A 16,498-nucleotide genomic window follows, 5' to 3' on the forward strand; every position below is an offset into this window, starting at 1 on the left:
GACCATTTCGGGTTATATATATTATTATAAAGTTATATTTAAAATTCTATTCTGGATTTATCATTATTATAAAATATTATATTTAATATTTTTTTAAAAAATTATTACATTTAATTTAAAAATAAATAATAATATATATAAATAATAAAAAAACATTTTTTACTTATATAAATAAATAATCAGTTAATTTATAAATAAAAAATAAAATAAAATTGTAGTTCCCGAGGTGAAAATATGTGGACGGTAATTTCATTGAAAATAGACCGTCAAAAACACAGAAATACACGAAGTAACACATATCTTTCTTTCTCTCTCAGACTCGCACATCTTTCTTTCTCTCTCTACGGACACATCTCTCTTCCCCTCTCCACCCACTCTCTTCTTTGATTCAAAGATGGATTCAAGTATGGATCAGGTACTTGAATACACAAACACACACACTTTCTTGGATTTAGTTACTAACACATCGATTTTTCTCTTGCAGGTAATTAGGGTTCTTCGATTTGGGGATTAAGTGGTAATACATCTTTCATTTTCGTTTTTTTACTCTTGCATTTAGTTGTATATCTTGTATAAACTGTTTTAGTAATAGTTTATATCTTCTATTTCAGGGGATTGAAGCTTTTGAGGGGATTAAAGTGTTTCAGGGGATTGAAGTGTTTCCGGGGTTTAAAGCTTTCATTAAGGTAAAAATATTCCACAAGGTTTATGCGTTTAAATGTTTATATGTTTATGTTTAAATTTATTTATCTTTGTATTTGTTCCATTGGGTTAATTGTGTGAATGTAATTTTGTATCTGGCTTGCTTGCTTTCTTTTTCCTATTTTTTTCTAAATTATAGTTTACCTTATTCTAGTGCCTTAGTATTGCTTGTTCCACTAATTTTGTATAGGCCAGGTTTGTCGCTGTTTCTCTGGTGAATTTCTGGTTGAGCTCACATTATTGTAATCTCACCCAGTGCTTTCCAGTACAGTATTAATAATTTCTCAATATCATAAATGCTAGTGTTAAATTTTGTACGATTCTGTTAGAAGTGATTTAACAATCCTTTTAAATAAGCAGCTGTATATTAGAATTTCATCTCGGAAACCAATGGGCAACTTGAAACCTTAAGAACTGTTAGAGCATCTAGCCAATGTTATAATGCTCAAATTGAAAAGTATGATGCATAAATTGAGCATCTCCCGTCTGAGAAATCTAATAGAACTGTAAGAACTGCTCAAATATCTAGCCAATATTTAATACCTTTATGACTTTCTATCATTCTAGTTGATTGTTGGTTTGGACTTTTGAGATCAGTTGATTACTTCTGTGCTTTCTGTTGATAGGAGGATATCTGATCTGACCGGAAGAAATTCAACTATCCCTGATTTAAAAGATATGCATTCCTTGCATGTGCTGTAAGTCGTACATAAATTTTGTCTGATGCAACTGTGTTTCCCTGAAAATTAGTTTAACATTTCTTTCTTTTTATGATGCAGGATATTAAGAAATTGCTTGATCAATGGTGCACTTCCAGAATACTTTGGAGTACTTGGTCAACTAAAAACCCTGTAAGCTAACTTTTATTATTGCTCAATCAGGTATTAATTTCAGGTTATGGAGTTCCTCACAATGTATGTTTGTGCACGTGCGTCTGAGGGATAACAATGTACTATTTATGTTTTCACAGATACATTAGTCGGTACATAGCACACAACAGAGACCTATATTTTTAAGAATTACTATGTTGAATTCATTAACACAGACACTCTACTCTCCTAATAATAAATTAGTTACACTGTTCTGTTTATGCGTATAAAGAAGAACATTGTAAATTATAAGGGTACTACTGGATTTTTCGTCGAATTCTCTCTATCCAATATTTTGTTGTTCACTGGATTTTATATAACCAGCAACTCAGTCTTCTGGTTATGTCGGGAATGGTATTCTGAGCTTTATAGGAGAAGTGGTCGTTCTAGGGGTATGTTAGATTTATGCAATTAGTATTTCATGTTATCTTCAAATTTTAATTACACTTGGTCTGATATGATGAGTATATGGTGTGAAATCCTGTAGTAGTACATTATAGCATGATAAGCTTTCTTTGTTTTCGCAATTAATTCAGACCTTCGAGTTTTACATAGTCTGTAAGTTTTCGGTTATAACTTGTTAGCATTTGAAGTTGTTTAGTTTTTAGCTTGAAACAAAGCATTGGATAGTTATTGATTCTGGAATTATCAATGTTGTGGTCTTACTTTCCTAACCTCCCCAGTGAAACGAATTGAACTTTAAATTAAATCTCACCTCATACCTGTAAAAGTATATGGCAGCTTGTTTTACTAGGAGAAATTGTAGTGGCTCAGAAGGTCATGTATGAAAAAATTGGAAATGACTTTCTCACTCATCTTGTATCAAAAGGTTTCCCGGCTGCACATTGCCCCCAAGATTTGGCGGAACAGTATTGCCAAAAGATTCAGGTAACATGTATACCTTCACTTGATAAGATAATATTCAGTAAAAACGTAATCTATTGTCGGAAAAAGGCAAAAAGCTCAAAATTCTCTCCCTCACTTAAATATTAGAACTTGGTGTTACACAATCTGTAGTAAGTTAAAATACAAAGTTATTGAGGGCACTTTATAACCAACAAACCAATCGTGGCATGAATTTGTAGGCTATAATTGTAGTCCCATCTCTGTCACCATTTTCTATCAGGGGCTCCAATGTATTAGGCTACTGCCTTTCCTGTTGTGTGGTTCTGTCAGTATGAAGTTGTATTATATCCTCGAGCTTGGCTTATTAATAGCAACTTGCATGATGCTAATATATGTTTTGACTTTCGTTTACAGGGGGGATATCAAATCATTAAAGTCATTCTATCAGTTATTCATAGATAACTTGAGACAAGAACAAAATGGAAGTCTTGTTTGCAGATAGCATTGGCATAGTTGCACCATTTGGTCATAGTGTAGTAGTTTGTGTTGATGTAAGTACTAATGTTGAAACAGTTTTGCACACAGAAGGTTTGTACTTTTTGCTTTCCGCATAAATTTTTTGAAATTGGCAATCATCTCTTGCAGATAATTATTTCCATGAACATGGCAGGTATCATGTTTGTATACAAAATGTTCCCAACAATTTTATGGCATTGAGAGGTAAACACATCTTTAATTTGAATATCCTATATGGCGTCACTTGTTTAGAAAAAGAATTATGTGTAACTTGTTTATATTGGTTTTAATAATTAAATACCGGGATTGTAAAGTTGACATTTGGTTATGATCATATCCACTTGAGAAGTAAAATAAAATATAAGGTCACTGAAAATTTCTTCTTTATCAATGTTACTGATTTATTCTTAAATTGCTCTAGCAGGTGTATATTTGAGAAAGCAGTTAGTTTGAATATGACCTGTAACGCATAAAATTGTTTCCCGGAGCTGTGAGCAATATTAAGTTTCTAGCAAGAATGTTTATATCAAATTTTGGAAAATTTTGATGTGTGATGGTTTCCTGGATGTGTGTATGTAGTTTACATCCATAGTGTAAATTATTAATATTTCAGAAAATATTAATTGTTAATGTTGACTTTATGAATGCTGACTTTATGCAGTACATTCCTCGAACAAAGATGGTGTTTCCTGGGTAAAAAAGCCACAAGAGCGAGCTGATTTCATAGCTTATATCAAGTCATCAACTGCCTGAACCAGTTTGTACTGATAGTAGTAGTTTTTTTCTATCCAAGGATAACTTGGGTGTTATGTTGTACTTGTTGGCGTTAGAGATGAGACTCTTATGTAGTGGTATGATTTGGAAAATTGAGACTGGTATTTAATAGTTTGGTTCGAAAAATTGAGACTCATGTATGCAAATTTGATATTTTTAATGATTATGATATTGTTCTTTAGATTGAGTATAAATTTAAAAATTTAAGTATATATAGTGTTATATTACATATGCTAGTGTTGCTTAATTACAAAAAATTGGTGTTACAATAGATAAAACAGGTTGTTACAATACGCTGTGGGACTCACATTGGGACCCATTTCTGTAAAATAATTCCAACCTAATATAACATCTATAAAATGTTATAATTGGTAATACAGTGTTACTTAGGAGCCTATTGTAATACTTTTAGTAGTATTAAAATAGCTAGCCAAAGTGTTACAATAGGGGGCCTGATGTAATGCTCGCAAGTGCAATGTCCCTTACTGTTATAATAGGTCTATTATAATGCTTTTCTGACCTATTGTAACAGTAAAAAGGTATTACATCAGGCCATCTATGGCGTAGTGTTCTAAACCTTCAGTTGCAGGACCGTCATCTGATCCACGTGCTTCTCTTCCACCGATGTTAGCTATACTACCTCCCGTTGTGATGGCTGCACCACTGCGAGCTATTCCACCTCTTGGTATGAGGCCACCTATCCGTGGACCCCCACCTGCTGATTCTGACTCTACCGCGTATTCAGTTGCGGGTTCATCTTTCCAGTTTACTCCATGCCCTGTTCCATACTATCGGTATGAGGCTCTTCTTTTATAATGAGAAGGCCTTGTTAGCACAGATTCGGGAGCTATAGCTCATTGTGAGGACAATATATGTTGACAGGAGTGCGAGGGAGCTTCAAGATGAGATTCATGTGACCCGGAGGATTCTTGAGGCTAGATTGTATGGAGCTACTTGTGAGTATGCAGGCCCAGGTGCTTTTATGGGCCGGGCCAGAGAGTTGTTAAAGAATTTTGCGAGGCTTGGTGGACAAGAGTTTCCCTGGAGCTAGAGACAGAGATGTTGAGACAGAGTTGCTGTGGTAGATTTTATATGTACATTAGTGTGTAGTGTGTATCAGCATACTTTTGGTTTATATTTATAGGCTAGACTTGTTGATTAGTGTGTAGGCTTGTTGTACCCTTTTGCTTTTGCAGAAGCGTTTTCACGCTTGTACTACCAAAACTTTGATATATATATATATATCAGTACCTTTTCTTTTTCAGCATTGTCATTTACATTATTGCACCTGTTTTATCTTACTTTATTTATTCAACCAATTATAAGCTCTTGTGATACCGTGTACCCTATCCCCTTAACTGTTTATATTTTGTAAAGAAGCATGCAATTTACTTAGTTCAAAAATTACAAATGTTTTCAAACAGAGGTATTTCTGTTTTACAAAAACTTTTCATAAAAAGGATTTGATTTAAAGGCTATATAAGTTGTTTGATTCTTTACATAAAATACCTCTTAGAAGAAATACCCGTTCTACCAACCAAAATGAAGAAACAAACAACATCAACCACGACAATAATAACTAGAATACAAATCCAGGACCCATATGTTGGGATTCATGACACAAACGCGGCGGAAAAATCAAAAATAAATATGAAAAACGAAACCCCAAACGCAGGATCCATGCGAAACAAGACATTTAATTCTGAGATTAGATGTTTACCTTAATAAAGATTTCCTTCTGATTGTGATGAAGGTACATATCTTGATGAACCAACACAGCAGCCCTCCTTTCGAAGATCTGCTCTCCAAGGTATCCACACGAACGCCCGATCGTCCAACGATCACCGGAGCCGGTAGTAGACGATTTGGTTGCCTCTTTTCTCTCTCTCTTTAGCCTCTCTAAGATGTAGAGCTGCTAGGGTTTTCTAAAAAATGTGACGTGTCAACTAAACCCTAAAAATATAGATCTTAATGTATATATAGGGATAGAGGATTTGGGCCTAACCATAATCTTAATGGGCTTCTAAAAGGACCCATTCTGATTTTGGATTTATATTATTATTAAATTCGAATTCTAATATATATACAAATAATCAAGTCCCACTTAATTAATTATATAATCAAATTCGAATTAACAATAAAATATTTAAATTCATAATTTAAATAACACTCCGTTTTAAATATTCTTTGTGTGTGACCCTTTAGGTTAATATTACGTTGGCAATAATTTTATTTTCTAATAATAAAATTATAAACAATGAGTGACATCTAGTAATACATCATTGCTCCCCAAGTAACAATAATAATTGGTGATTCAATTAACCTTTCGTGAATAATGTACAATATAATATAATCCCTTTATATTATAGATCAAACTCGAGGCATGCATTGTGTCATCATCTGCAAGCGTTTAATCCTTCTTTCCTTGATCAATGAGTAAACTATTAAACAAATCATATTTGAGCACGGCCATGCATTTTATAGTCTTACTCAATCAAGAGGCCAATAATATCACTCCTTTAATAAAGGAGGGCTAAATCCCATCTAGATCATTCATATTTCCCATACGATTCATAATATACCCAATATCTACTTTTATTATTACCTGGTCAAGGATAACTTTTAATAGTATCAAAGTATATTAATTCTCGTATAGAAATATAATGATTTCAGGTCAAATGACCAATACATCATTATCACTGTGAGATTATCTTTTGACACTTTAAACATGTAGTATCTCACAACGGGTCAATCCAGCACCATGTATTTAATACATGTGCTTGTGTTTTGACTTTAGTATCACCATACCTATGATCAATGAGATGTGATCATCAGTCGACAAACATATTAGTCTCAACGTATTTATTATCGTCTCTTAACAATAATACTTGACTAGGGACCTTTAGGAATATCAGTACTATTCTCATAATCTCATTTTTAAGTCACGTATTTAGAGATACAGATTTACATATCATATTCCAAGGAAATTTATTAATCTAATATTTTATCACAGAAAATAAAGATATAATAAATAACTAAAGAATAATCCTTAGAATCATAATTAATAATCCAAATGTTTCATAATATAAACATAATAGTGTGGTCTCTAGGGCACAAACACTAACAATCTCCCACTTGCACTAGAGCCAATCACCCATTTATCTAATACCCATGGAGCTAGTATGACCTTCGTGCTTTTGCTACGACAAAGCCTTAGTAGGTGGGTCTGCAATATTATCATCAATATGTACTTTACATATATGTATATCTTCTCTTCCATTAATCTCTCGAAGAAGGTGATATCTCCTAAGTATATGCTTTGCCCGGGAATGGGACCTTGGTTCTTTAGCCTGCGCGATAGCTCCATTATTATCACAGTAAAGATCAACTAGATCTGTGATCGATGGAACCACACCAAGTCCCGTTATAAATTTCCGTATCTAAACAGCCTCCTTGGCTGCTTCACTGGCAGCAATATACTCAGCTTCCAATGTAGAATCAACTACTGTCTCTTGCTTTGAACTCTTCCAGCTTACAGCACCTCCATTAAGGAAATACACAAAACCTGACTGAGATACTGAATCATCTCTGTATTTTTGGAAGCTGGGGTCAGTGTAACCCTTTACAACCAGCTTCTCATCTCCTTCATACACCAAGAATGAATCTTTAGTCCTCTTCAAGTACTTAAGAATAATCTTGACAGTTGTCCAGTGACCCTCACCTGGATTAGACTGATATCTGCTCGTCATGCTCAAGGCATACGAAACATCACGATGAGTATATATCATCGCATACATTATAGATCCAATTTCCGAAGCATATGGAACTTTGCTCATACGGCCCTTATCATCTAATGATTTAGGGTAGTTGTCTTTTGAGATCAATATCCCATGAGACATTGGGACATATCCTCTTTTTGCCTCTTGCATCCCAAAATGATGCAATACTTTATCAATGTATGTACTCTAACTTAGGCCGATTAATTTCCTTGATCTATCTCTATAGATCTTGGTCCCTAATATATAGGTGGCATCGCCTAACTCCTTCATCGAGAAACTATTTCCCAACTAAGTCTTAACAGCCTGTAGAGAAGGTATGTCATTCCCTATTAGTAATATGTCATCTACATATAGTACTAGGAATGCCACATGGCTCCATCTAACCTTCTTGTAAACACATGGTTCATCTTCATTTTGAATAAAGCCAAATTCTTTGACTATTTCATCAAAATGATGATTCCATCTCCTTGAGGCTTGCTTCAATTCATAAATGGATCGAAGCAGCTTACAGACTATCTTGGCAAACTTGGGATCGACAAAACCCTCAAGTTGTATCATGTATACATCCTCTTCAAGGCTCCCATTTAAGAAAGCAGTTTTGACATCCATTTGTCAAATCTCATAGTCGTAGTAAGCAACTATTGCTAGCAAAATCCTGATGGACTCGACCATAGAAACTGGTGAAAAGGTCTCATCAAAGTGTATACCATGAATTTGTTTGAAACCTTGTGCCACAAGTCATGCTTTATAGGTCTGTACTTTACCATCCATGTTAGTTTTCTTCTTGAAAACCCACTTGCACTCTATAGGTTTTACCCCTTCAGGTGGATCAACTAAAGTCCATACTTTATTTTGATACATGGATTCCATTTCGGATTTCATGGCTTCTAGCCATCTCTCGGAGTCTGGACTGTTCATAGCTTCTTGGTAGGTATGAGACTCATCATTATCTATGAGCATTACATCAATATCTTAAGTCAAGAAAAATCTATAATATCTCTCCGGCTCACGACGAGCCCTACAATCTACCAACAACCTGCGTTTCCCAAGCAGGAACATCTTGATGTACTTTCTGCCACTTTCCAACTCTGGTTCAATGTTATTTTGTACAACTCCATCTTCATCGAGATCTATAGTCCTCCCACTAATTTTCTTAGAAAGTCACTATCTTTCAAGAAATACAGCGGTTCGAACAATAAACACTTTGTTCTCAGTAGGATTATAGAAACTATACCCTTTAGTTTCTTCAGGATATCCCACAAAATAACATTTATCCGATTTTGGTCTAGCTTGTCAGACACCAAGCGTTTCACAAACGCTTCGCATCCCCATACTTTCATAAAAGACATGTTGTGACGTTTCTCAGTCCATATCTCATATGGAGTCTTTTGAACCGATTTAGTTGGAACTCGGTTTAGTGTACATGCAGCCATTTCTAGAGCATAACCCCAGAAACTTATCGGAAGATCTGCTAGACTCATCATCGATCGCACCATGTCCAACAAGGTACAATTTCTCCTCTCAGAAACTCCATTCCATTGAGGCGTTCTAGGAGGAGTAAGTTGTGATACGATACCACACTCCTTCAAGAAATCTTTAAACTCGAGGCTTAAGTATTCTCCTCCACGATCTGATCGGAGAACTTTTATACTTTCCCCTGTTTGCTTTTCCACTTCGGCCTTGTATTATTTGAACTTTTCAAAAGAATCGGATTTGTTCTTCAAAAGATACACATATCCATATCTACTGAAATCGTCAGTAAATGTGATAAAGTAGTAAAAGCCAACTCTTGCCATCATACACAGTGGACCACATACATCACTATGTATAAGTCCTAATCGTTCGTTGGCCCTTTCACCTTGTCCGGTAAAAGGAGCTTTAGCCATTTTGCCAATGAGACAAGATTTGCATTCTTCGTATGATTCAAAATCAAACTTATCCAAGTAACCATCTTTATGTAATTTGGAAATGCGTTTCTCATTATGTGACCTAAACGACAATGCCAAAGGTATGTTTGATTTGAGTCTTTCTTCTAAATACGTTTATTATCAATTTTTATGTTATAGACAAGAGTATCTAAATCAAGAACATATAAACCATTAGACAAACGTGCAACCCCATAGGTAACATTATTTAATGAAAAGGAATAACTATTGTTCTGAATCAAAAACGAAAAACCTTTCTTGTCCAAACAAGAAACTGAAATAATGTTTCTGCAAATCGCAGGCACGTAAAAACAGTTATCTAGTTCTAAAACAAGCCCAGTGGGAAACGATAAACGATAAGTCCCTACAGCTAAAACAACAACCTTTGCTCCATTGCCAACTCGTAGGTCGACTTCTCCCTTTGTCAATGTCCTACTTCCCTGCAGTTCCTGCACATTTATACAAATATGAGAACCACATCCAGTATCTAATACCCAAGATGTAAAATTAGACAAGTTGACTTCTATAACATAAATACCTGAATCAGAAGTAGCAAAAGTAGCCTTCTTCTTCTCCAGATCCTCCAAATAAGCATGACAATTCCTCTTCCAATGACCAGGTTTCTTGCAATAATGACAATCACCAACCTTTGGAACACCACCTTTAGGCTTCAAAGCCTTGGTCGGAACAGGTTTTAGATTGGAATTAGATTTAGATCCCATCTTCCTCTTGCTTTTCCATTTACCCTTTCATTTGGCCTTCCCCTTATTCACCATCAACATGGGAGCAGGGGATGCCTTTTGAACGTTGGTCAGAGCAGTTTTTAACATATCCAACAATTCAGTGGGGTTCTTATCTATCTCATTCATATTATAATTCATCACAAATTGAGAATAGCTGTTGTTTAAAGATTGCAAAATAAGATCAATCTGGTGCTCCATAGCAATTGGGGCACCCAACTTGGCAAGGTACTCCATATACACTATCATTATTAGAACATGCGGCCCAACCGGATCACGTTCTCCATGCTTACATGCATGCAATGATTTGAAAGTATCAAACCTCTCCTGACGAGCCTGTCCTTCAAACATACGTTTAAGGTTCTCAATCATATCATAAAAGTCCATATTCTCATGTTATTTCTGAGGTTCAGCACTCATGGTCGCTAACATGAGACATTGAACATCCGTGTTATCATCGATATGTTTTCGATAAACATAATGTTGAGCTCGGGATGCTCCTTCAGGGAGAGGTGCAGGGCGAGGGATATTAATTACATAGAGCTTGCACTCTTGTTTGAGGACAATCCTCAAGTTCCTCTGCTAGTCAAGGAAGTTTGTTCTTGTCAGTTTGTCCTTCTCAAGGACTGATCGAACAGAGAAGTTGTTTGAATTGTTTGCCATTTTGATATCTATAATGTTTAAGTGCATAAGATAAATTAGTCTACAGATGATTATTAAATTATGTTCAAGTGATTATTTATATATATTCGAAATATATATCTCCCACTATTTTTATCAAATTAATAGCCCTAGCTATTAATTCGGAAAAAATATCTTCTATATACATTCTAGTGAGCCAAGATCCAAATTTCACAACGTTTTAGTTCAGTTTTGGATTTACTCCTAAAACATGATTCAATAAGGTAGACAACATTTGTCAATTATATCAACTATATAACTCTTGGATAGTTTAGTGGAATAACATTTATTCATATTTATCCAATAAATCTCACTAAACACTATGCCTCAAAGTTCACAATCCTATTGTGGTAACTTAGTTAAGTCGAACCCAAAGGTCTAAAAATTATCATATATTTCAACACACCATCCCACGATAGATGAGAGTACTTCACTCTGGTGAACCCACTCCTTATCGATCTAGGGGTTAACGTGTTGGACATATTAATATAAACATTAGGGTTTTGTTAGTAATATAACGATCATGATCCCATCATAAAGAGGACCCAATTTTTCCTTGAATTAAATACTTCAAATCAATACTCGTCAATGGTTTGATTTTCAGGTAGTGGAGGAGTCACATCGGTCTCGCTTAAAACCCACAGCCTTACAAGTTCAATGAACCCGTTGTTGACAAAATCGCCCCATATCGGAAATAAAGAAGATTCGTATTTCATTCCGTGTTTCATAAACACGAGAATCTCATAATCGTTTGTAAATTTTAAAATCTTGAGTCATTACAGATTTTATCTTGTTTAGCAGGCATGACATGGGTGACGTATCTAATACATACATTCATGCATGATTAATCTAATTAAAGCATGCATCATTAGCTATTCTATACATACATTCATACATCAATATGTAAATTGCGGTATGTAAACGTGCTTGGTTATGGCCTTTATCCTATTTGATCCTTTCAAGCTAATGAAAGGATCAAGGTCAATCTATGGTGAATAATATAAATACAATTATAATTACAAGTCTTCATTCTTCTTGTCTCGATTGCTACTTCTCCTTTTGGATCATGCCTCCTTGTAGTACATTATATTAAAACAACCTATACTACTATACTTACATAAGAAAACTCGAGTTACATTGGAGATAAACGAATTACAAAGAATAAACAACATGCAAGTCGTGTTTAGAAACCAAAATCATAAATAAAAAACCATTAACTAAAGGGTCTTAAGGCCATAACCATACACCATGATATCACATAATACATAACAGAACACTTATAACCTCAACATGGTATCACATATCATAGTTCAGACTAGATAATCAAAGACAACATATTTACCAAAATTCAGAAAATTAAAATCAGCTTTCTAAAAACTTAAAATCACTGTTTTGAGGCCTGTAACGACACCCAATGGCTTACAGACGCGAACCTGGCTTTGTCAGTCTTGTTCAATGACCCGATTCCAGTCGGAAAACACATATCGTTTGCAAAAATCGGAAACTGGACTTAGATTTCACCAAATCTGTTCAATTTTTTTCAGAAATCGCATCGTATACAATCTCCATAATAAAAACAAAGTATATCATATATACTCACACAGAGATACATACAACCATCACATGATTATAAAATACATCATGAATATTATATATATAGGCATGTACACGAACCAAAAATTATATACATGCTCACTTATATCAAAATTGTAAACATACAACCGAATTAAAACGTTTCGCAAGTAGCTCTGATGCCATTGTTGGGATCCATGACACAAACGCAGCGGAAAAACCAAAAATAAATATGAAAAACGAAACCCCAAATGCAAGATCCATGCGAAACAAGACATTTAATTCGGAGATTAGATGTTTACCTTAATAAAGCTTTCCTTCTGATTGTGATGAATGTACAGATCTTGATGAACCAACACATCAACCCTCCTTTCGAAAATCTGCTCTGTAAGGTATCCACACGAACGCCTGATCTTCCAACGATCACCGGAGCCAATACTAGCCGATTTGGTTGCCTCTTTTCTCTCTCTCTTTAGCCTCTCTAAGATGTAGAGCTGCCAGGGTTTTCTCAAAAAGGTGATGTGTCAACTAAACCCTAAAAATATACATCTTAATGTATATATAGGGAGAGAGAATTTGGGCCTAACCCTAATCTTAATGGGCTTCTAAAATGACCCATTCTGATTTTGGATTTATACTATTATTAAATTTGAATTCTAATATATATACAATTAACCAAGTCTCACTTAATTAATTATATAATTAAATTCGAATTAACAATAAAATATTTAAATTCATAATTTAAATAACACTCCATTTTAAACGTTCTTTGTGTGTCACCCTTTAGGTTATTATTACGTTGTCAATAATTTTATTTTCTAATAATAAAGTTATAAATAATGAGTGGCATCTAGTAATACATCATTGCTCCCCAAGTAATAATAATAATTGGTGATTCAATTAAACCTTTCGTAAATAATGTACAATGTAATATAATCCCTTTAGCCTTATATTATAGATCAAACTCGAGGCATGCATTGTGTCATCCTCTGCAAGCGTTTAATCCTTCTTTCCTTGATCAATGAGTAAACTATTAAACAAATCACTATTTGTGCACGCCCATGCATTTTATAGTCTTACTCAATCAAGAGGCCAATAATATCACTACTTTAATAAAGGAGGGCTAAATCCCATCTAGATCATTCATATTTCTCATACGATTCATTATATACCCAATGTCTACTTTTATTATTACCCGGTCAAGGATAACTTTCAATAGTATCAAAGTATATTAATTCTCGTATAGAAATATAATGATTTCAGGTCAAAGGACCAATACATCATTATCACTGTGAGATTACCTTTTGACACTTTAAACATGTAGTATCTCACAATGGGTCAATCCAACACCATGTATTTAATACATGTTCTTGTGTTTTGACTTTAGTATCACCATACCTATGATCAATGAGATGTGATCATTAGTCGACAAACATACTAGTCTCAACGTATTTATTATCGTCTCTTAACAATAATACTTGACTAGGGACCTTTAAGAGTATCAATACTATTATCATAATCTCATTTTTAAGTCACGTACTTAGAGATACAGATTTACATATCATATTCCAAGGACATTTATTAATCTAATATTTTATCACAGAAAATAAAGATATAATAAATTACTAAAGAATAATCCTTATAATTATAATTAATAATCCAAGTGTTTCATAATATAAACATAATATTGTTTTCTCTAGGGCACAAACACTAACGCCATAGACCCAACATCAGCCAGATTCTACCCGTTCTACCAACAAGAATGAAGAAACCAATAATAACAATGTTGTGCAAGAAATGTCTGTACTATAACAAGATTAAGTCAAACTGACAGCTCTAAGTAAGTTATATGATAATCTAAGTTTGCATTTTGTATTGTAACACTTAAGTCTGTAAAAGTGTAAATAGATTAGACTGGAGTATTTTTCTGTAAATAGTCTCAAGCCTAAGAATAAATTCTGGAAGAAGATCATGCCTCAGAGACAATGTGAAGAAGCTTGAAGTTGAATAAATCTGTTTTCGGAAAAACATTCTAAGTCAAGAAATCTACAAGTCACATATCGAGTCTTATAGAGAAGTCTTTATAGAACTCCAGAATAACTTATCGAGAAGTCAAGAAAAGCTTATAGAGAATTTTCTGAGACATCGACAAGCCAAATTGAAGACATGAAGATTGGAGATATCGATAAGTCATTTCTTCACTAGAGAACTCTGAGATATCGAAAAGAAAAAATATCACTAGAGAACTCTGTGATATCAACAAGTCAAAATATCACTAGAGATCTCTAAGATATCGACAAGTCATTTCTTCACTAGAGAACTCGGAGATATCGATAAGCCAAAATGAAGACATGAAGATTGGAGACCACGACAAGCCTAATTCTCTCATAGAGAACTCAGAGACTTCGATAAGTCAAAACAACTATAGAGTAATAAGAGATCTCGATAAGCCATTATACTTATCGAGATATCGAGTTTTCTATATAACAAACTGGAGATCTCGATGTAAAACTCAAGTATAGAATGCAGATCAGTTAAATATCCAATATTATCAATTAACAAACAAATCAATCACTGATTTGCGAAGTCTAAAAAAAGCAGCTTGAAGAGTACAAGATCAAAGGCAAAGTTACCGCACAAAGTAGAAATCATAGACATGCACGATTTGCAAAGATACACTAAGCCAGAAATATAAAGTTTTAGTTAACTTAAAGTAGGGTTTAGTACATGCTATTGCAGGCTGTGTAAAACTTGTGTTTACTGTTTTATAAAGTAAACACTGGATGCTTTGTTTTAAATGTAACAAAATAGATCTAGAAAATCTTGTAACTCTCAAGAGAGAAGCTGAGTTCTTTATCAACAAAAGAACCCAGAAATTTGTAGCAAGACATACTTGATTTTAATATAAATTTAAGTGAGTTTTGAAAGATAGTGTGTTTCTGTACAAGTCTTATTATTCCTGTTAAAACATATTATCTCTACAAGTTAGATTACTTTGTTCACAATCCAAAACACTTCAACAACCTTAAAAATAATCCAAAACACATTCACCCCCCTATGTTGTATTCATTACCTAAAAAGTGGTATTAGAGAAAAAATTGAAAGAAAACAGATTATAGATCTTAGAAGAATGAATACACAGAAGCTCAACAGTATCAAAATCCCCACCTTTTGACAGATCTAACTACACATTATAGAAGAAGAAAATGTTGATGTTCATAAGGATGGCCAACCCCGTTATATATTCAGATCCTCAAAGATGGGCCCTTCACTCCCATAGTAAGAGTTGAGAAATCTATAGATGGGGATATGGTCATTTCGGCATATTATGCTCCTAAATATCCTTTAGAATATAATGAAACTGAAAAAGAAAAAGTCTCTCTGGATAGTGGCTTGCAACTAATCTTAATAGAGTCACTTGATAATGTAATGTACAACAACATTATCAACTGTGACACAACTACACAGATCTGTGGGAAAATAGAGATCTTATGTGAAGGAACATATGAGGTTAGGTCAAACCAAAGGAGGATTCTGGTGTCTCAGCATGAAGGGTTTATGGCTAAACCAAAAGAAGGAATCACTGAAGTTTTTGAAAGGTTCAATAAATTGATAAATGACTTGCAGCTACATGATAAATATTATGAAGCTGAGGAGGTTAACCTAAAGTTTCTGTTAGCTCTTCTTGATCATCTTGAACAGAAAATATCAGCTATTAGAGAAGGAAGAGATTTAAGCAGAATAACTTTGGAAGTTCTATATGAAATCTTGAAAATTTATGAACTTGAAATACGGCAAAGAAAGTCAATAAAAGCACACCATGGTCATGTTATTGATGGTTCAATTGCTTTGATTGTGAATGACAGAGAAGAAAGTAAAGATGAGCAAGATGACCAAGTCCCAGTTGTTCAAACTATAGAACAAAAAAACAAAGGACCTCAGAAGCAAGTTGTATTGGAGCTGGAGAAAGATGAATATTATACCTTGGATGAGCTAGATGAAATGGACAAATCCATGGCTTACCTGGCTAGGAAATTCTCCAACATAAGAGTCAAGAAGCCAAGATTCTTCAAGAGCAAGGGACAATCTTCTTA

General features: G+C 34.2%; 1 long non-coding RNA gene across 4 annotated transcripts; it reads left to right on the forward strand.

Annotated features, from left to right (window-relative positions):
• The first annotated feature begins 280 nt into the window (after nt 1-280).
• LOC141677796 (uncharacterized) lies at nt 281-3,888 on the forward strand. 4 transcript variants are annotated; one of them, XR_012557531.1, is made up of 9 exons: nt 281-404; nt 485-517; nt 612-686; nt 1,329-1,400; nt 1,482-1,553; nt 2,313-2,459; nt 2,832-3,005; nt 3,088-3,137; nt 3,595-3,888. It is a non-coding gene; the product is annotated as an uncharacterized LOC141677796 (long non-coding RNA). The 4 variants fall into 4 exon arrangements; XR_012557529.1 differs by having other exon boundaries at nt 2,401-2,459; XR_012557530.1 differs by having other exon boundaries at nt 302-415; nt 2,401-2,459.
• The last annotated feature ends 12,610 nt before the right edge of the window (nt 3,889-16,498 follow it).

This window comes from Apium graveolens, chromosome 8 (genome assembly GCF_009905375.1).
Source record: "Apium graveolens cultivar Ventura chromosome 8, ASM990537v1, whole genome shotgun sequence".
NCBI lineage: Eukaryota > Viridiplantae > Streptophyta > Magnoliopsida > Apiales > Apiaceae > Apium > Apium graveolens.